The sequence below is a fragment of the Mirounga angustirostris genome, unplaced genomic scaffold, assembly GCF_029215605.1.
Source record: "Mirounga angustirostris isolate CCGP_5_RB_7025 unplaced genomic scaffold, mMirAng1.0.hap1 SCAF_10, whole genome shotgun sequence".
Lineage (NCBI taxonomy): Eukaryota > Metazoa > Chordata > Mammalia > Carnivora > Phocidae > Mirounga > Mirounga angustirostris.
The window spans coordinates 44,431,690-44,454,283 of NW_026991718.1; the positions used below are offsets into that span (position 1 = coordinate 44,431,690).

General features: G+C 37.9%; 1 pseudogene; it reads right to left on the reverse strand.

Annotated features, from left to right (window-relative positions):
* Positions 1–1,283: 1,283 nt before the first annotated feature.
* LOC123841003 (eukaryotic translation initiation factor 3 subunit L-like) lies at positions 1,284–12,317 on the reverse strand (annotated as a pseudogene).
* Between the last annotated feature and the right edge of the window lie 10,277 nt (positions 12,318–22,594).

The following is a 22,594-nucleotide window of genomic DNA, read 5'->3' on the forward strand; positions in this document are numbered from 1 at the left end:
GACCTTAGGGTTGCTGGCCTCTTGTTTTCCCAGCCTGTCTTCTGTGGGAGGGGCCTGCCGCACTGTTACTCAGGCAACCCTATTTGGGCGGAGTTGCCCTGCACTGCTGTGGCGGGGGATGGGCTCAGTGGGAATCAGTCTTTGGGCTTTTGTTCTCTGGCGCCTTTCCCTGGCGGCTTTCCGTGTCTCTTCCGCGAGTCAGAACAGAAGAGACCGTTTCCAACACTCTGCCTCAGAGCAGAGAGACCTCAGTCTGTTCTTCAGTGAGCTCTCCAGGCCTCACTGTCTCCATTTCTGTCCGTGCTGCTATAAACTGCAGCGTCCTGGGTTGTGCGCCCCTCCGCAGCGCCCCCAGTCCTGCCTCCAGGTCGGGGCACATCTCTGCCCTTTGTGCTTCTAAACCGCCAGCCGCTACCAATTCGCGGCGTGCGTGACTCTGCCGCTTGGGGTTTCCACCCCTGGAGGTTGCAGCTCACCCTCAGGACCCCAGCACACCGGGTTTCCGTCGCGGAGGCTGCAGTTCGCATGCGTGCGACCGATGCTCCGGTTTCTGTCTAGGGGGCTGCAGTTCACATGTGCATGACCCTGCCAGTCTGGTTTTCCACCCTGGGGGCTGCCCTAAAGTCCTTTCCCGACGCTACCGGTCTGCGAGTCTGTGCCCGTCCAAAGCGCGCGAGGCTGTCACTTACCGGCGGTGTAGGATCCCCACGGCCAGGCTCCCTCCCGCCACCGTTTATCCTCTGATATCTGCCCGCAGGATCACGGCTCTCCGCTTTGTACCTCAAAACCAACTGCCTTCAATATTCTGTTTGTAGAGATCCAGATCTTCTTACACCTTAGGCTGGTTTCGTGGGTGCTCAGAGTGGTCTGGTAGTTATCCAGCTCAATTCCGGGGACCAGTTGAAATAGGGTCCCCTACTCCTCCGCCATCTTTCCAGCTTCACATTTTTTTGAGGGAAAAAACCGGGACTCCTAATGTTGGTCAGTCTTTTTACAGATAAGAAAATGGAGGCCATGGGCATTTAAGCTCATTATTTTTCGATCTCCTTAAACAGCATTGACCCAAGAAACAGCCTGTAACCCAGATGATCTTTTTTTTTTTTTTTTCTGACTCCAAAGATCTTTTACTGAGACCTATTTAAAGCATTTCAGTCCTTAATTCAAATAAACTTCAACTCAACTGAATGGCTGATGGCTGATCTAGGTAAAGGCTTCACAGTGACAAAAATATGCTCCACCTAGAGAGACCTCAAAGTAAGTTCCTAAGTAGAGTGTGAATGTACTCAGGGTCTCTGTCCCATCTTCTTCAGGGTTTGAGCTCCTCAAATTTGTGAATCTGCTGGATAAAGAAATCCCCATAGCACCTGGCGACCTTGGTGTCTGTGATGTGGATCATGTCCTTATTGATGTAGAAGTCAACCTCAGAGGCTGACTGAAATTTGCCATCAAGGGCAGAGATGCCACTGGTCCACACCAGGTTCTTCATCTTGTGCTTGAAGACAAGGAGCTGGATCCAGAACTCCGAGCCAGCTCAGAGGTCTAGGAAGCCAGCCAGCTTGGCCACAGGCATGGTGGTGTAGAGTTTGAGGAAGCTGCAGTTGGTAGAGAGCTGGGCCTGCTGCTGCACTTCATTGGAAAACACCTTCAGCTGCTGCAGGAAAGGCTCCTTGTGGTAGTTGGGGTGCACGTTGTCATAGTTGGGGACCACAGGCAACAGGAATTTGGGGCACGAGTAGCTGAAAAGTTCCTCATAGACCTGTGGGTCACCCTTCTGCATGCGTAGCATCTTGTCCCCATATTTCTCCCACAGCTGCATGTGGTACATGGTAAGGGCGATGGCCAGCAGTGCATGCATCTGCTCATTCTGCTTGTTAATCATCTCATACTTGTATGTGGTCCTCTGGAACATGCTCTTGGTTCTCTGGATGTAGAGAAGTATGTTGGCAAAGACCCGGATGGCATCCTGGTAGCGATACATCATCAAATATGCAAAACTGACATAGTATTTGTGGTGACCTGGCACTCAGGCACCCGAGAATACATGCTTTTCTTATTCAGTTCGATATTCTCCAGTACCTTGATGGCCTGGTAGTAATCCCCCAACAGGGAGTGCAGACACAGAAGCCCCACCAGGCTGAAATACCCAAACATCTTGTAAAAGGTGTGCCGTCCATACTCCTGCCAGCCACACTCTCAGAGTCACCTCTGCTTGCATATACATGTCCAGCTGCTGGTTAATATTGGACATGTCTACCAGGGAGTAAAGGACATTGAGGACACTGTGAACATTCCAGATTTTGGGATTGTCTCAGCTAAATGCAAGTGATGGCAGCTGACTCTTGTTATAGCAAGCTCTGAATAAACAGTCTATTTGTTGTAATATGGTGGTCTTTGTTTATTTCCACATCGTGCATTATCTCTGGGTGAGAAAACACAGGAAGCGGAGATAATGTGATTTCCAGCACTTTGCATGCTTCAAGATGTGGAAGAATGATCAAAAAAGTTTTTCTTGGGGACTGGTATTCACAAATGGATGAGGAAACAGATCCAGAGAAAGGACGCAAATCTTGCAATGATGTGGGAAACAATCTAGAGAAGAGGGATGTTCACAACACCAAGGTCAATTGAACCATCTCACTCTCTTGTTCTAAAAATATAAATTAGAACCTGGGGCACCAGAGTGGCTCAGTTGGTTGAGCGTCTGACTTCAGCTCAGGTCATGATCTCAAGGTCCTGGGATGGAACCCTACATCTGGCAACTGGCTCCTAGTTCAGCAGGGAGTCTGTTTCTCCCTCTCTAACTGCCCCTCCCCAACACTTCGTGCTCTCACGTGCTCTCTCTCCACATAAATGAATAAAATCTTTAAATATATATATAATATATACATATATATAAATTAGAACCATAAAAAATGCTGAGAAGAGATAAAGGAGTATACATCCCTAAACAAAAATCCTGCAATAACAACAAAAACAAAATAGCTAAGCATACAAACCCCTGACCCCAAGCCATCTCTACAAGTAAACTGCACTGCATTTTTCTCTGAGATGGCATAATTTCCACCTCCCTAAAGTGTAATGAATTTCCTTTGTGAAATAAGTTGGTACCTAAAGTGAACATTTTGACAAATTTCAGAGAAACCGTAAAAATCCCTAATGTTACTCAATTCTTTACTCATGGACCAAAGCAAAATGGTGATTAAGTATGAGGCATTCACAGGCAATCCTGTGAAATAGATACTGTTCAAAGATAATGTATAGAAAAAGGTAAAATCAGACTCTCATACTGATTGAACACATGTTAAAAACTTTATTTTACTCATATGAGGGAAGCAGGCAGAAATTATAAGGAGTTCAAAAGAAAAGTCAAACAGCACAGATTTATTTATATGGGTAAAAGAAATGTCAAAATGAATTGCAAATGGACAAAATGAATTGCAAATGGGACTGTTTTGCCCACAGGTGGGTGGGAGTGGGATCACATCACTACTAGATGGGAACATATACATTACCTACAATTTATATAAAGAGTTGCAAAACAGCTCAAAGACAATGACAATGAGCATGGCTAGACTCTGATGATCCAAAGGGTATGCTGTAGATGGTGCATAGTTTTCTACTGAAATAAAGAAACATGTTCTTTATTTAACTCTACCAGAGAGAAATTCACAGGGTTAATAGAATCAGAAATAAAATCATTCCTGAAAAGGCACTGAATAACAAGAGTAGGGCTTGAGTCTATGTCAGAGCTGCTCAATTTGGAGTGACCCTGTGAAAATAGTTGGAACTACCTAAGTACTACAGATTTGTATGTGTCACTTAAAAGGCCTAAAAGGGCTACATGTCAAACTCTAGATACATAAAACAGAGTCCACTCCCACACTTCCACCCTGCCCTGACATCTCTACCCCAAGTTTATTATTTATCTTTTATATTTTAGGTCCTAAGACTTTCCTTCAGCAATATTGAATGAATCACCTCCATATGTGGGGCCTTGCTCTCTCTCTCTGCTATGAATTCAGAGATGGCAAAATTTACTTCTTCCTCAGATGGTATTACCCACCCCTCTATGTCTCAGACTTGTGTGGCAAAAAAAGTTGATGGCAGGTATAAACATACTGAAATCCCTGGGGTATAACTGTTTGTTTTCTGGTTCTGAAGCAAGCAGCACAGAAAGGATGGGTAAAATGAAAACTTTTCAGATTAGCAGGACAAAATTGAGAGGAGTTGGTACTACCTGTGGTGGGAGGGTGAGTGATACAGGTCATAAACACTTTGTTTCTGCAAAAGCCCTATCCACCAAAGACCACCAGAGACAAGGTTTTACATGGGCAAAGTCAGATATAATAACCCACGTCAGTGAGGGAGGGTACCCCAAAGGAACTATGTGCTGCTATCCAAGAGGGAGGAGAAATGCATCTTTTGTAAAATTGGGTTCCTAATGAAAGATTCTGAGAAGGGTCCCATTTCTGTATTGGGTGCTATTTCTGAGGTAGGATTAGGAGAAGCAGCAATTAACTAGTGATTCAGTGCTATCATGATGTGAGGGAGGATTACCAGTTGGGTGTCCCTGGTAATAGATAGGAATAGCAAATGGATCTAGAGATATCATTGATAAGAAAGCAGTAGTCACTCGAAGAGGGGGTCACTGGGCATTAAAGACTTCTCAGAAGCACATCGTGAGTGCTTTGAAGAGAGCAACCTGAATTCTCATGCCTACCAACTCATAGTTCCTTCCCCATGGTGGCAGTTCAAAGGGCCATGTTAGCTTTATTCTCTAAGCAGGGCTGTTGAAAGAATCCTAGAGAACAGGGAGTTCATAAAATGTTGGCAATTTGTTGGCAGAATGGCAACTACATCCTCTGAGAAATCATGAAACAAACTCCCTGCATAGTAGGAAATTTGTGTATTAACTTTTGACTCCCTGGAAACTACTAATAGCTTAATGTTGCCTGGAAGCCTTATCAGTAACATGAATAGCCTATTAACACATTTTTTATGTTATACACATTATACACTGTATTTTTATAATAAAGTAAGCTAGAGAAGAGAAAATGTTAATAAAATCATAAGAGAAAATACATTTAGAGTACCGTACTGCAAAAAAATGTGTATATAAGTGGGCCCATGCAGTTCGAATCCATATTGTTTAAGGGTTAACTGTATTAAAGCTATAAAGAGATGTATGGTAACAAACATTTCATTAAATGCTCTTCTGTGTCAGACATTGTGCCATTATAGATATTATCTCATATTTGGAGTACTCAAGAATTATAGAAGTACTTATCAAGGTTTTTAATGTCATGAATTAGATATGGGACAGTATAGTAGGGTTGCTAATTCTATATTTTATTAAAAAACAAAGTAAAATAGGGATGCCTGGGTACCTCAGTCGGTTAAGTGTCCGACTCTTGGTTTTGACTCAAGTCATGATCTCATGGGTCGTGGGATCAAGTCCTGCATTGGCTCTGTGCTCAGTGGGGAGTCTGAGATTCTCTCCCTTTGGCTCCTTCCCTACCTCTCTCTCTAAAATAAACAAATCTTAAAAAAAAAAAACAAAGAATAAAACAGAACTTACCATCTAACCTCATCATTATTTATAAATAGAAGATATTCTAATACTTCCAAATATATTAAAAACATAATCACAGAGGAAAATTTTAATGAGCTAGCTTTATCTCACCAAATTCTTTATTTTTCCCTGAAGAGCATAGTACAAGCAGTTCAGAGCTGCTGTTACAGAATACTCAAGATTTGCAGAAGTGGAAAGAAGACCTTCACTGATTTAAGTCAGAACACCAGTAGTCACTTCTTTCTTACTTGGTTGGTTATGGCTTCCTTCATCACAAAGGATGAGATATTAAAAGATATAATGTGACAGCTGTTATGCTGAATTTCTCTTGCCCTGAAAAAAATTGCCTATAATGAAGACATGGCAGTGACATCTGCAGGCTGTGTGTTCATTCGGGAAGAAGGCTCCACATGTTCCAGACAAAACAGGTGCTTATTGTGTTCCCCAGGGACTCTTTCACAAATTTCTGCCTTCGTATCAGTTTCCCCTCTTCTCTTTCAAAAACAGATCCCACTATTTTACCTGTAAAGCAGCCACTGAATTAAATGCTCTCCCAAGAACCACTGTGTTTAGGTTGGCAATTCTGGGTTTTAACACGACCATCACCACTGACTCCTTGCAGTTGATATGAACCACAGTAGCATGCTATGCTAAACAAGGGACAAGAAAACAGTAGGATATGAAAATATCTACAATAGTGTAGACTACTTCTCTAGGAAGCAGCTCACATGGCCAAGCAAGAGTATGACAGATAAGACACCACAGTTCTAAGTGTTGTCATTCACTCTCCTTGAATCCAAGTGAGAGGATTGGGCAGTTTTATAATTTCAAAGAAGAGAAAATGATGGTAAAGGATGCATAGAACTGAGTTGGAACTAGTAAATTCACTCCAAGATAAAAGTGAGGGAGATTCAGGGGCACCTGGGTGGCTCAGTCGGTTAAGCGTCTGCCTTCCACTCAGGTCATGATCTCAGGGTCCTGGGATCAAGCCCCACGTGGGGCTCCCTGCTCAGCCGAGAGCCCGCTTTTCCCTCTCCCTCTGCCTCTCCTCCTGCTTGTGCTCTCTTGCTCTCTCTCTGACAAATAAATAAAATCTAAAAAAAACTTAGAGCAATATTGACACCACTGCTCAAATTAATTAATAAATATCCTTCTCAGTAGACTTTCTTGTCAAGGAAAAGTTCTTGTTTATTTAACTCCCTTCTCCAAAGAAACCATATGAATGAATAAAAGTCTAAAATAGTACAGTAAAATATATCTTCAACCAACCTGCCACAAGTCCACATGACAAACTTAGCAGAAACACAAAATCTGGATCAAATAAAAGAAAGAAGCTACAGAGAACACTTTACATGTTGATCACAGTGCAGAGGTCTGAATATAGATGAAAGGCAAGAAAAGGCCTTGAAAACAACCCTTTTTTGAAATGATAAAAGCAGAAGGAGAGACATAGGAGTTCTCCATTTTGGTAATTTCATTTTACTCTTTATAATGAAAATTTCAAGTACAGACAAAGGCAGAGAAAATAATGTAATAAACCACATGTGTCCATTACTCAGATTTAAAAATATTCAACTATAAATGAAGCAGGCAGAACAGATTTGGAGATACACTGGGTCTCTGGTGGTAGATCAGTTCCCTACATAAAATTAGCTCAGCTTCTATATTTTTACTTATACAAACAACCAAACAAAAACCCTACTGCTAAAGCCATTAGGGTTCTTCACTCAGGAAGAGTCCTAAATGATACGAGATGAAGCAGGGCAGAGAATACTGGGCAACAATGAGCTGAGATTCAGGTTTGCAGTTTCAGGTGAAAGTCAATTCAGGTAAGTTAAGAACAATGCAACCAAAAGTTTGGGGACCAAGGGGATTTCACAGTCACTCACTTGCCAACATGAAACTTGCTCTCCTCAAAGCAAGGTAAAGGATTAACTCTGAGGTAGCCTCACACTTCTAATCAAGGGAGCACATACAGCCCTCTGACAGATGGTATTGCAAATTTGGCAAGCGCTAAGAGAGAGCTTACCCAAATTAAAATTACCAGCAGCCAACTGTCAGTTCACTCCAGATACCACTGCCACCTCCCACACTCAAAAAACACAAGATCTAACCGAGATTACAAACCACCAATTCAGTCACTAAGTGAAAAATGAAAAGTATCCAGGGAAGCAAAGAAAGAAGCTGAGTGGAATCCTCCAGTATTTTTTCTAAGGCAAAATAACGACACAGATATAACTTCTACTCAAAGGTATGTAAAACGACAATCTGGCCTTGGATCTCTGTAAATACACTGTATCAAACAAAAAGAAGGACATAGACATTAGAAGTGAAGTTCAAGTACAGAATACATGTTGAAATCAAAAAAAAAAAAAAAAAAGAAGAAAACTTTTGCAAAATTGTTTTTGTATTCTCAAAAGAACTAGAAGCTATCAATGAAGAGAGTACTGAAGATGGAAGATACAACGACATGGAGAAAAAGTTATGATGGTGATATTTTTTCTTATTCTTGAACTTCCTTCATCTAGCTCCACGTCATCTTGACAGTAAGTATTCTTTTTCTTTTTCTGGAACTCAGAAGGTTCTGGATTCAGATAGTGCTTTATTGTAAAGTTTTATTTTTTCCTTGACTAATTTTTCTATTCTTTTGTTCTGTTTTTCTTCTTCAATTGGATGAATTAGAAATCTTTTGGTCTCTATGGCCTGTATTCCATATATATCACCTTTTTATTAAGATTTAGAAGAAAAACAAAAAACAAAATTTATCATAGATCTGAGAGTAAGGAAGCACTAAGGACTAGACCTAAGATGACAAAGAAGCATATCAGTAACTTTGAGGACAGGCTTGAGAAATGGTGAAAATGTAATGGAAGACTAAAAAATAATTTAGTATAAACAAACTAACAAATAAATAAATATCTGAACCCAGGTAGAAAGATCTTATGTTCTACAAAGGAGGGGGAAATTACATTACTCTCACTCTTCTCCACAAAACATTAGATTCCAGAAGAAAAGAGACCATTTGCATAAAAAGCTAAGGGGAAGGTCTATTCTAATAGAATTTCATAACCAGCCAAGATATCATGTTTAGATTTAAATAATGGGAAGTAAAGGCTCAATATTTGTAGTACTCACAAACTCTTCAAAAAAAAAATTTAAATAAATAAGGCAGTTCACTTTTTCTTTAATTAACTAAAGTTCATATTCTATTCAAATTTCTTCAGAATTTTCCTATTTTTTTCTATTCCAAGATTCTCCTGCATTCCTAACTCACAAAACTGTAATATAGTAAGTATTTGTTGCTCTAAGCTGCTAGTTTTGGGGCATTTTGTTACATAGCAATAGATAAGCTATTAATTACAATTGTGTAGCCCCAAATTAGGTAGTGTGGTTTTTCAACTCTGCTTGCACTTTTCCTAAGTATTAATTTACTATATCTATTCCCTTTGCATTTTCACCTAATGTTTTGAATTGATTTCAATAAACTGCATGGTTTGAGCATTTTAATTTCACTAGTGAGCCTTTCTGTTCCGTGACCTCTGACTTGGAATCTACCATTATATCAAGGCAATTTCCCACAGCAACAGCATTATTATCAATGGTGGCTGCCACAATTCTCACAGTCTCCCTCCCAATTCTGGGGGCTAAGGATGTGTAAATAGTTTTCCTGAAGGGGCTCAGCTGGTTCGTTAGGAGGGATTTGTTATTTTTACATGGAGTAAATATGCTGAAGAAGCCTTGGAAATAATTTGAAGAGTAAGGTAAATTTCCAAAGAAAATTTAGAACCCCACCCTGAACATAAGCAGAAATTGCTATCAGTGCCGGTCACAAGCTGATCCAGCATTTCTTGATCAACAGACCAACCTTTGACTCTTCTCAGACTGACTTCTAGATATAACTGCAGCTGACCCCTCATTTTGTGTTTCTTCTGACCTCTAGCCACAGTCACAGACTGAAGCTTAACACTGTAACCTGTTTCACAAGTATAGGGTGTCGGGGGGTTGTGGTTGTGTTAACATTGCCTAGTCCCATTTCTGGGCAGCTACAACTCAGTTAGGATTACTCAACTGGTATAGAGGCGGGAAAGAACAACTCAGAAAATAAACAGTGTTCAGATGGTATTTATGGGAAAAACATAAATCATTGACCTCAAGTCAACAAGTGGTTATTGAAGATTTAACTATGTGCCAGGTTCTACCCCAGGTGCTATGAAAAATAAAACAATGACTAAGACTCAGTTCTTGACAAAAACCTTTGAGACACATTTACTCATGAGTGATAGAGTCACAATTTTTCCTCACAAAGAGAGCACAGTGGAAAGGATAACACCACGAGGCAGATGCAAGTAAGAATGCTGATGACTATGCTCGCAAGTGGATAATAAGTTTTGTGTGAGGCCCACACCATGTCATGTACTAGAGGAAAATTTTACTTCTTATATAAAAACTAATGTTTAGGTTTTTTTTTTATAGTTTCCATAAATAATAACCACAAATTTGGCAACTTAAAAATACGTTTTATCATCTCACAGTTCTGTGGGTGAGAGATCTGGGCAGAGCATGGCTCAGCTGTTTTTCTTTTTAGGATTTTTTAAAATTTATTTATTTGAGAGAGGGAGAGAGAGAGAGAGAGTTAGAGAGAGCACAGCGGGGTGAAGAGCAGAGGGAAAAGCAGACTCCCCGCTGAGCAGGGAGCCTGCTGCAGGACCTGGGATCATGACCAAGAGCTGAAGGCAGATGCTTAACCAACTGAGCCACCCAGGCGTCCCTCAGCTGTTTTTCTACCCCAGGTTTCATAAGGCTGAAACCAACATGGCAGTAGGGCTGTATTCCTTATCTAGAGGCTCTAGGATGAATCTATGTCCCAGCTCATTCAGCTTATTGGCAATATTCAGTTCCTTGTGATGTGGGACTGAGGACCCTGTTGTCTTGCTGGCTGTCAGCTAGGGGCTGTTTTCAGATTCTAGAGAGTAACTACATTCCTTAGCTCATGTCCCTCTTCCATTTTCAAAGACAGCAGTGGTAAGTCAAGTTCTTCTCACACTTAAGATCTCTCTGTCTTCCCCTCCTTCCTCATCTTTCCTGACTTCTACTGCATCTGACTTTTCTGCCTTCTTCTTCTCCTTTTAAGGGTGTATGTGATTAAATTATGCCCACCCAGATAATCCAAGATTATCTTCTTATTTTAAAGTTAGCTTCTTAGTAGCTTTATTATATGTGCAAAGTTCTTTTACCACAATACCTAGTTTAGTGTTTGAATAACCAGGGGCAGAAATGTTGGGGGTGGGGGTGGGAACATCTTTAAAATTTTGCCAACCCCAATTCTCAACAGAGCTCCTGCACTGAAAAAATGCTCATTTGTTCCTTCAATACAAAAACCATAAATCACAGATTCTTCCAGGGCTGGAAATTTGCAGAAAATGGGGTGAAATGATGGGAACTGTTAATCCCATACAAATGTAAAGACTAGAATGATTTTGCTGTTTAAATATCAGTTCTATTTGGAGCCAGCAATCACAGATGTCGACTACGTGTTTTTTAAAAAAAATCAATACATTCCTGGAGTGATGATCAGTTAGAAGGGTTATAAATTTCATGTATGGCTTACAAGAAATGGATAGGGAAACTTGCCCAGTTTATTGACTATTTTGTCTTTGAAATGTAGCCATCAATTATAAAGGCCTCTTATGCAGAAGAAACCAGATTTATGACTGTTTGGAGGAGGAGCAGGGGTATAAGCCTTTACTGAGCTTTGACTTGGGGCCAGAAATTGGTGAGTCATTATTATAATCATGTCTTTTGGCTTTATGTGTCAGCAGAGTAGGTTTCTTGTCCTCCCTGTGTTTTCCCCCCAGGGCAGAGCCAAAGGAGGTGAGGAGGTAAGGAGGCCCAGCAGGCTCAGCTAGCCAAGACTTGCCATGAGGCTGCTCATTTCAGGAGGCCAGGCTGCCATGGGAATTTTTATTATAGATGGAAGAAACAAAGGTGCTCATCATTTTGGCCATTTGAAAAACACTTCTTGATTTTTCAGGTTTATATTTTTTCCTATTTGGATAATATGCAGCAGGTCTTCATTAGGGTGAACAGATAGCTTGCTAACTTCTCTTTTATGAAGTTTCACTTAGGAACACATGCCATGGTTTTAAAACAGGGAAAATTGGGTGCAGGATCTTCCCTTTAGAGCCTTAAACAAAATGAAGATATTTTACTTTAAAATACAATCACTTAATTTAATAATTTAAAATGTTTAGGTTTGCCTGTTTGTTTTCATTATAAAACAGGGCAATCAATGCCTCTAGCCACCTTCTTAGAGTGAGAGTTGGAACAGCACCAGGGAAGGTAGCACCAGCCTTGGGGGAAGGACTGTACTGCTAAAAGCTAGAGCCAATCACTACTGTCTAGGAAACTGGCTAGAAAGTGGGTAATTTCCTGAGAAACTCTACGGCCAAATGTAACCATGTGTAAAAAAGGGAATATCACCTCTACAAAGGTGAACCATTAATTTTATTTTCATTTTTGAGGAGTACTTTCCCACAGTTGAAAAAAACTAGGTACATATATATACACATATATGCATGTATACAAACATATGTGTGTATACATACACATACACGTGTGTGTATATGTATGCATGAGGTTTGCTCCTACTTTTGGCCCCATCTTCTTGGATTCCTACCACCACCCCTTGTTTTTGAAGGGAGCTATCTTTATTACTGTCTTCTTTATCCTTTAAGAGTTTTTTCATGCATATAAAAGCAAGTATTAATATATTGTCTTATCTCCTTTGTACACAAAATACAATATACTCTGGTCTGTACCCTTTTTTCACTTATAATCATACCTTAGAAATTTTTCTCATCCCTACATAAACAGCTTCTACATTCTTTTTTATAGCTACATAGTATGGGTCCTCAATTCCTCATCTGCATTTCAGAAAAACAAAATAAAACTTTAAATTGCTCAGTATTTCACTCCTAGATATATATCTAAGAATAGAGTGTACCCGGACATACTATAAGACATGTGATGTTCCTAGCAGCACTATTCTTAAAGCCAAACAGTGAAAATTACCCAAATGTCCATCAGTAGAAGAAAAGATAAATAAATTGCAGTATATCCATGTAATGAAACACTACACAGAAATTAGAATGAACAATCTACAATTACACAAAATAATTTGAACATATCTCACAAACACAAAGTTAATTGAGAGAAGCCAGACACTAGACAGTACATATTTTATGATTCCATTTATATCAAGAACAGAAAGATGCCAAACTCATTTATGTATTTGAAGCCAGGGCTCTGTGGAAGCAAGCAGGGGTGGATCTCCTGGGATGTTGGAAATTACTATTTTCTGATCTGGGCTCTGGATGCACTGATGTATTGTTATTGAAAACTCATTAAACTATGCATTTACCATTTGTGAATTTTTATATATGATAAAAAGTTTAAAGAAAAAGGAAGAGGAAAAAAGGCATTAAAAACCAAGTATTTGGGGGGCACCTGGAAGGCTTAGTTAGTTAAGCTCCCGACTCTTGGTTTCGGCTCAGGTCATGATCTCGGGGTTCTGGGATTGAGTCCCACGTGTAGGTCTACACTCAGCATGGAGTCTGCTTGTCCCTCTCCCTCTGCTCCTCCCCCTGCTCCTTCTCTCATAAATAAATAAAATCTTTAAAAAAAAAACCCACACAAGTATGTTTATCATTCACCTGATAATTATATTGGTTTCCTATTATTGCCTGAGCAGATTACCACAAACTTAGATTCTTTAAATAGAACAAATTTATTATCTGCAATTCTGTTGTTTCTGCAACACAGGCTGTGGTTCTCTGCTCCAGGTCTCCCAAGGCTAAAATCTAAGTGTCTTCCTTTGTGGAGGCTCTAGGGGAGAATCTGCTTTCAAACTCACTCATGTTTTTAGCAGAATTCAGTTCCTTGCATCTGTCAGTCTGAATTCTCCATTTTTTAACCTATTTTTTTTATTATGTTATGTTAATCACCATACATTACATCATTAGTTTTTGATGTAGTGTTCCATGATTCATTGTTTGCGTATAACACTCAGTGCTCCATGCAGGACGTGCCCTCTTTAATATCCATCACCAGGCTAACCCATCCTCCCACCCCCCTCCCCTCCAGAACCCTCAGTTTGTTTTTCAGCGTCCATAGTCTTTCATGGTTCATCTCCCCCTCTGACTTCCCCCCTTCATTCTTCCCCTCCTGCTATCTTCTTCTTCTTCTTTTTAACATATAATGTATTATTTGTTTCAGAGGTACAGGTCTGTGATTCAACAGTCTTGCACAATTCACAGTGCTCACCATAGCACATACCCTCCCCAATGTCTATCACCCAGCCACCTCATCCCTCCCACCCCTCACCACTCCAGCAACCCTCAGTTTGTTTCCTGCGATTAAGAATTCCTCATATCAGTGAGGTCATATGATACATGTCTTTCTCTGATTGACTTACTTCGCTCAGCATAATACCCTCCAGTTCCATCCACGTCATTGCAAATGGCAAGATTTCATCTTTTTGATGGCTGCATAATATTCCATTGTATATATATACCACATCTTTATCCATTCATCTGTCGATGGACATCTTGGCTCTTTCCACAGTTTGGCTATTGTGGACATTGCTGCTATAAACATCAGGGTGCACATACCCCTTCAGATCCCTACATTTGTATCTTTGGGGTAAATACGCAGTAGTGCAATTGCTGGATCATATGGTAGCTCTATTTTCAACTTTTTGAAGAATCTCCATACTGTTTTCCAGAGTGGTTGCACCAGCTTGCATTCCCACCAACAGTGTAGGAGGGTTCCCCTTTCTCCGCATCCCCGCCAATATCTGTCATTTCCTGACTTGTTAATTTTAGCCATTCTGACTGGTGTGAGGTAGTATCTCATTGAGGTTTTGATATGGATTTCCCTGATGCCAAGCGATGTTGAGTGCTTTTTCATGTGTTTGTTGGCCGTTTGGATGTCTTCTTTGGAAAAATGTCTGTTCATGTCTTCTGCCCATTTCTTGATTGGATTCTTTGTTCTTTGGGTGTTGAGTTTGCTGAGTTCTTTATAGATTTTAGATACTAGCCATTTATCTGATATGTCATTTGCAAATATCTTCTCCCATTCTGTCGGTTGTCTTTTGGTTTTGTTGACTGTTTCCTTTGCTTTGCAAAAGCTTTTTATCTTGATGAAGTCCCAATAGTTCATTTTTGCCCTTGCTTCCCTTGCGTTTGGCGATGTTTCTAGGAAGAAGTTGCTGTGGCTAAAGTCGACAAGATTGCTGCCTGTGTTCTCCTTTAGGATGTTGATGGACTCCTGTCTCACATTTAGGTCTTTCAACCATATTGAGTCTTATTTTTGTGTGTGGTGTAAGGAAATGGTCCAGTTTCATTCTTCATTTCTTTGTTGGCTTTAGGTCTCTCTTAATCCTTAAGGACATCTGTATTCCTTTTGCCCCCTCCACCTTAAACCAGCAGTGGTGCATATAGTCCTTCTCTGTGACTTTCCTTTCTATCACATCTCTTCCTCTTCTCTTCTGGCTTCCTCTTCTTTCAGCCAGAAATGGTCATCTACTTTTAATGTCTCATGTAATTATATTGGATTCACCCAGAAAATACATGATAATCTCCCCATCTCCATGTCCCTAATGTTAATTACAATTTGTAAAGTTCCTTTTGTCATGTAACCAAATATATGCAACCTAATGTAATGTCCCATAACCCTAGAACTCATAGGTTCCAGGGATTAGGGCATGGACACCTTGAGGGACCACTATTCTGCCCAATCCAGGGATGCAATCTCACCCTGTCTGAGCTGACCTGAAGTGAAGATACTTCAAAATGTATGGTCTTTATATACCATTTAATGTGATTTTTCAAACATATTGCTGCAGAATGTTAATGTGGTGGATAAAGAGGTGCTGTCCTAGTCTCTCCTGGGAGTGTCATATAATGGACAATTACCATAGTACCTTTTAATCCAAAAATTCTGAATTCTTTTTTTTTTTAAAGATTTTATTTATTTATTTATTAGAGAGCGAGCGAGAGAGAAACAGCATGAGAGGGGGGAAGGTCAGAGGGAGAAACAGGCTCCCCGCCGAGCCGGGAGCCCGATGTGGGACTCGATCCAGGACTCTGGGATCATGACCTGAGCCGAAGGCAGTCGCTCAACCGACTGAGCCACCCAGGCGCCCAAAAATTCTGAATTCTGAAACTCATCTGATTCAGGGACTGTGAACTGGTCTTTCATTGAATAAAAGCATCGTAGTTTATTCTGCTCTCCTGATATATGTTTAGCTTATTTCTATTCTTCTCCTCTTATTACTAGTCTTGTAACAAGAAACCTTGAACATAGTTAATTTTGCATTGTATGTAAATATATTTGTATAATAAATACCAAGAAGTAAAACTTCGGGATCAAAGGATATATGCATTTTCTTATTTTTGATATATATGGCCAAATTGCCCAAAAGGGAGACATCACATTAATTTATCTTCCCTCACTTCATGTGTGAAGATTCTGCTTCCTCACAGTCCTGCTCATACAGTTTATAATCAAACTTGCAGATCTTTGCCACTATGATAGATTCAGTACAGTTTTACTTTAATTAAGGGACTTTACTTTTTGAGAAGTTTTAATTTTACAGAAAAACTGAGCAGAACGCACAGAGTTCCTATATGATTCAGTGCAGTTTTAATTTGCAATTATTTTATTATTTGAGCATACTTTTGATAGATTGATATACTGTAGTATGAAGAATACTGTAATTCCTTTACTGTGAAATATTTGTGTATATTCCCTACAATTTTTTATTGAATTATTGATATTTTTAAATTGATTTATAGAAAATCATTACATATTGTGTACATTTTTGGTATAAGTTAAAAATGGTTGTTCCCAGATTTGTCTTTTGACTGCTTACTTTATTAGACATTTTTCATTACAGAAGTGTTTTACTTTTATGTAAAATGTTATTAATATACCCTTCTATAATTTATTGGTTTTTATCATACTAAGAATTGCTTTCTGTAGATTGCTTATATATATGAATTAGGAATCCAAGTTCTAATTCTGAGCATATACTTTATCAAATACAACATACAAAAGCTGGCTACATTCCAGTAAAGGCCTTCATATACTACATGCATTAATATATTAAGGTTTTGTGAGGTGCATATTCATAAACCCTATAGCAAGATGGATGAGAATAGCAAGGGAAATATGTTCACTAATTATGCATAGGACCAACATATGAGGCTTCATTAAGTATTACAGTCCTGAACATAGATGGTATTTGTTTACATCATATGTAACTATCACCATGCTCTTCATTTAAAGGATGAGTCTTTGTCAGAATGCAGGGACCTTGCTCAGATAAGATCTTTTGTTCCAGGCATAATTTTTAATCTTTTCCTAAGTAGTTAGCATAGAGAGACAAAAAGCACCCATAACAGGAAAGTGAAATTGAGAGGAATGTATATTTCTGAGCTTTCTTGTTCTTATAAAGCTTATGAAAATATTAGAGAATCAGCAAGTGTCGTAAGACAGGAGAAGGAAAAGAATGGAAGAAAATATTGGGGGAGAATTAATAGGTGTCAGAAGAGAGGAATAAAAGAATAGAAGAGAAGGAGGAAAAATTCTGAAGGATCAGCAAATTTTAGATTTGAGTGGAAGGAGGAAAAGGGGGAATTGACGGATATTAAAAAAAGAAGAAGATACTATGGGGGAGGAGAGGGAGGAAAATCTTGGAACCTGGAATGTCTGGAATTTGAGATCGACATTAAATGTACACGTGGCCCTGGACCTTGGACCAAGACTCCAGTCATGAACACGGGACTGACCTAGGATATGTACATTGGATCTGGACTATAGATATGGACCATAAATCTGTACTGAATATGGACAATGGAATTGGACATTGGACCTTTTACCTGCACTTTTCATAATTTCAAACTTAGATGTTAGACCAAGACCTGGATCTCACATATTGGAGCTTAATCTGAACATATCATCTATATTTGGACATTGGAATGGGATATAAGACCCAAACCTTGGATCTGAATTTGTCTAGAACACTGAATCTGACCTTAATTATGTTCCATGGTCATGAACTTGGGTGTTTTCCCCTGACATTGACCTAGACATCTAATCTTAGACTTGGGACTTAGTCTGGACCTGGACATAGAACTTGGACTTCAATTCTAAACACAGATGTGAAATTGGACTTTAGAAATTTACCATGATCTTGGAACTTTACCTTGACCTGGACATCGAATCTGTAAGTCAGAAATGAATTTGACCTATATCTTAGACCTGGTATTAGACCTGGATCCTGAATCTGGACAAGATCCAGAGTGGAAATATACCTAGGACTGCAACCTTGGACATGGTCTTTATCCTTGTATAGATATGAACTTTGGACCAGCCTTTGCACCTGGACCTAGACTTCACCTTGGTCATAGATGCTGACTGTGGATCTCTGACCTGAAAGTAGATTTTGGATGGAGAACCTGGACCTGTATAGTCTAGTTTCTTAAACACAACATTCAGTTGGAATTTATATTTTTTTGAACAGGCAATAAATTACTTTGGAGAAGAGTGTCTGAGACTGACCTCCTTTCTTCTTATACAGCTTTTTTCAATAAATGATGCTTTAACTCATCTTAACTTGCTACAACTATTTGAAAAAATCACATTTGAAATGAATGTGCTTTTCTGAGCTCCTTTGGTTAGTCTGGGTTTACTACTAAACATCTGTTTCTTAGTTCCAATTGGAACAAAAATTATGAAAATCAATGCCCTTTGGAATCAGACCAACTTGTTAACTGTCTGCTAAGATCAGGTCACACCACTCCTGTTTTATGCTCTCAAAATCCTATACTTATTCTTCAGTGCTCTTACCATATTATAATTAAATAATTAATTATGTTATTGTTTGAATAATTTCTTTCTAATTTTGTATCTACCAGTTGTCAGCAAATTATACTCAGTGGTCCAAAATCTGGTTCACTGCCTGTTTTTATACAGCTGATAAACTAAGAATTTTTTTTACATTATTAAATGGTTAGAAAAAAATCAAAAGAAGAATATTTTGATATTGTAAAAATGTTGTATGGTGGACAGATGGTAACTACACTTATCATGGCGAGCAATGAGTAATGTATAGAACTGTTGAATCAATATGTTGTACACCTGAAACTAATAACATTTTATGTTAATTATATTTCAGTAAGAAAGAATATTTTGTGACACACAGAAATGATATGAAATTCAGAGTTCAGTGCTCATAATTAATGTTCAACTACAATACAAATGTGTTTATCATTTGCATATTGTTTTTGGCTGCTTTCATGCTACAATGGCAGAATTGAGAGACAGTATGGCCCACAGAGCCCAAACTATTTACTATCTGGTCCTTTAGAAAAGTTTGCTGATCCTTGTCCTACACAGCAAAGATGAAGACCATTTTTGTCATTATTAGGACTGTATTCAGATTTTAGAGATTTTATTTATTTATTTATTTACTTATTTACTTATTTATTTATATTTATTTATCTATTTAAAAGATTTTGTTTATTTATTTGAGAGAGAGAGAGAACACAAGTGGGGGGGGCACAGGAAGAGGGACAAGCAGACTCCCCGCTGAGCAAGGAGCCCCATGGTGAGCTTGATCCCAGAACCCAATGATCATGACCTGAGGGGAAGGCAGACATTCAACTCAACTGACTAAGCCACCCAGGCACCTCTATTTATTTATTATTATAAATATTTTATTTTTTTATTTTGAGAGAGAGAGGGAGAATGAGCAGAGGGAGGGAGGGGGTAGAGAGAGAGGGAGAAGCAGGCTAGCAGGCTCCCCACTGAGCAGGGAACCCTGGGATCTTGACCTGAGTTGAAGGCTGATGCTTAACCGACTGAGTCACCCAGGTGCCCCCAGATTTTAGAGATTTTAAAATATGACAAATTACACATCTTAAAATCAACTTAATGTGGTAAATTCCCACCAATAAAGGAAAGGATGCATAGTTTTGAAATACTTAGATGAGTAAATACTACAATGCAGTTAAAATCAAAGAATTAGAACTATCTCAAAGTAAATTTTAAAACCTAAGGCCAAATGAACAAAGAAAATTCTAGAATGTTATATAAAATTTGGCACATGAATGTTAATCTAGAAAGATGAAATAATACCATATAGGGTTGACATATCTATACACAATAAATGCTCAAAAATGTAAATTGGGAGGATTAGAAAATTCCTAATGGAGAAGTAGGAAGAAGTGAGAATTACATAAGAAGTAAAAAGTAACTGCTATGCTATTTCTTCATTGCTTTTTCTGTCTGCTTTTTTATTTCTTAAAAAAAAATAAAGATGTGAGATGGCAAGATATCATCGCTGTTCATTCTAGATGGTGAATACATATATGTTTACTAAGTGTTTTCTGTTTCATAAAAATAATTCATAATAAAAAGAAAACATAGCTATGAAAGCATTTCTGATTTTTATTTTTATTTGTTTCTAAAAGAAATATGTACTCTGGAAATGCATTTCAGATCTGCAGAGTTGCCATCAACAAACCGATTATAACTGATGATAATCAGTTAGAAACATAATCTTAATTTTTTCCCAAATGAAGATAACTTTTGTATTATGACTAGTTTATCCTAAAAGAAAATAAATAACAAACAATAGCCTTTATAAAATACACAATAAATATATTAGAAGAACTAACATGATAAGCAACAGGAACTGTTCTAAGACCAATGTGAGGCACTGAAACCAAATAAAAATTGAGTTTCCTGATAAAAACTTTATTACCCCAATAACTGCACAGTGATAAAATAGTTACTGTTCATTACTTACATATGATTAACCAAGTGTCAGCAGCTATCAACTCTCCAAGTCTCTGACAACTTCCCTCCTTGGCCTCAGGGACTTTGAGGTTTGTCCAGCCTGCCTTGTTTCACAAAGTGTATGGGGTCTCATTTTATTCCTTTCCCATTTGTTCTGACAGTCTTAGGATAAGGTGAAAGGACCAAAGTAGCAGCCTGGGTATTTGGTTAATATACCCCAATAGGCTGTGCTTTAATGATAAATCTCCAATAAAATATGTTTCAAGGTTATTTTTGATATGAGTTCTCCTGAGCCATCTTCCAGGAACTCTTCACATTTCACCATCCTTGGAAGAAATAGCCTAGATTCCCACAAAGTGATTATTTCCCCCTTGTATTAATTCTAAGAATAACTATACTAAGGCTTATCTGCAAATACTGTTGGACTTGGAAGTTGATAGGTATGAAAAGTACAAGTTGGACATCATATCTTTTGGCAAAGAAAACTTCTTAGCGCTCAATCTTGGTTACTCCAAAAGTAAGGATTTCTTTCTCACCACCAAGAAGTGGTCTGTAAATAACCTAAAACCAGCTTTTTAAGAAAATTTCTCAGTGCCTGGTTAATGGGGATAGTTAGGAAGAACAATTACAAATAAAACAATAACAACTAAATTTTACTGAATTTAGTGACCTGTCATATAAAACAAAAGTCTTACATTGCAGTTAAGGATATTATAACCTTAAGGTTTATTATAAGTATAACATTATTTCAATTAAAATAGAAACAAAACTGAGTTTTAATAACTTCTAATAGGAGGATCTGAGTTTAAATGCCTTCTACCTAGCAATGGGGAAGATTCAGAAGGACAGGAAATCAAGTACAGCTTGAAAAGGAGAAAAGAAATTCTGGAGTGCCTATAAGTCCACCTCTTACAGGTAAATGAAGGACTCAGAGGTTTTCCATCTTCAAAACTATTTAAGCTCTGCTTTGAAAGGTGGAGTCTGATGATCACTCTTTTTAACTCTGAAGATATAATTTTTTTCTGGTTGGACAGAGAAAATCAATTACTGCATTATTTTTCCTTGTTAACTGTTTACATATCTAAGTGTTAAATATTTATATATAATACTTTAATATTTTATTTGAGTTTGTAAAATTTATTTTTAATATATATTTTTATATATGATTGAACATGAATATTGTTCTATATTATGATATTTCTATTTTATGGTAATGATGAGAAAATACATATATGTTATTATTGATAGTGAACATGTAAGTTAAACTATAACTTTCTATCTGGAAAATTTTAAACATATAAAAAATTGGAAGAATAGTATAATGTTCTTACATCTTACACTTAGATTCAGTAATTGTTACCAGATTGTAATATATTTGCTTTATTTCCTGTTCCTTGACCTCTCCTCCCTCCACACACAGACATTTTCTTGAATAATTTGAAAATAAGTTGTATATATCATGACATTTCACCTCTAAATACTTCACTATAAGTATCAGAAGTATAAGGAAATTCACTAACTATAATATTATCACAAGAAAAAAATTAAAATTCTGGGATTATCAAATATCAGCCCATATTCATATTTCACAGTTGTCCCTGAAATAACTTACTTTATTAATCAAGACCCAATTAAAATTTACTCATTTGATTACGTTACTATATCTCTTTAGGTTATATTAATCTAAAATGGATTCTTTGCTCCATTTCACTGAGTTTTCAAGAATTCAAGAACATACTCCATTCTAGATTTGTAATTGCTATTACTCACTTCTCAAATAATTCTTTTAATGTAGCAAGATTATTTCTCAATCATCTTAATTATCATATTTGTGTGATACATTATTTTTTATACTTTCATTTTTTTATTTTTTTTAAATTTTCAAATTCATTAGATATATTAGCTGTCCTCCAAATTACAGCAAATGACAGTTTTCCAAATGTTTCAACACTACACAATATAAGTGTCCATTTTTCTGACCTCCAGTAATACTTTACTCCATCCTCAGCCCATTTCCAAGCCAATAACACATATTTTGTTTTTTGTTGTTGTTCTTCTTTTTCTTTCTTTTTTGTTTTGAGCTTCCTTTGTTCTTTTTTTATTATTATGTTAGCCACCATACAGTACATCATTAGTTTTTTTTATTATGCTATGTTA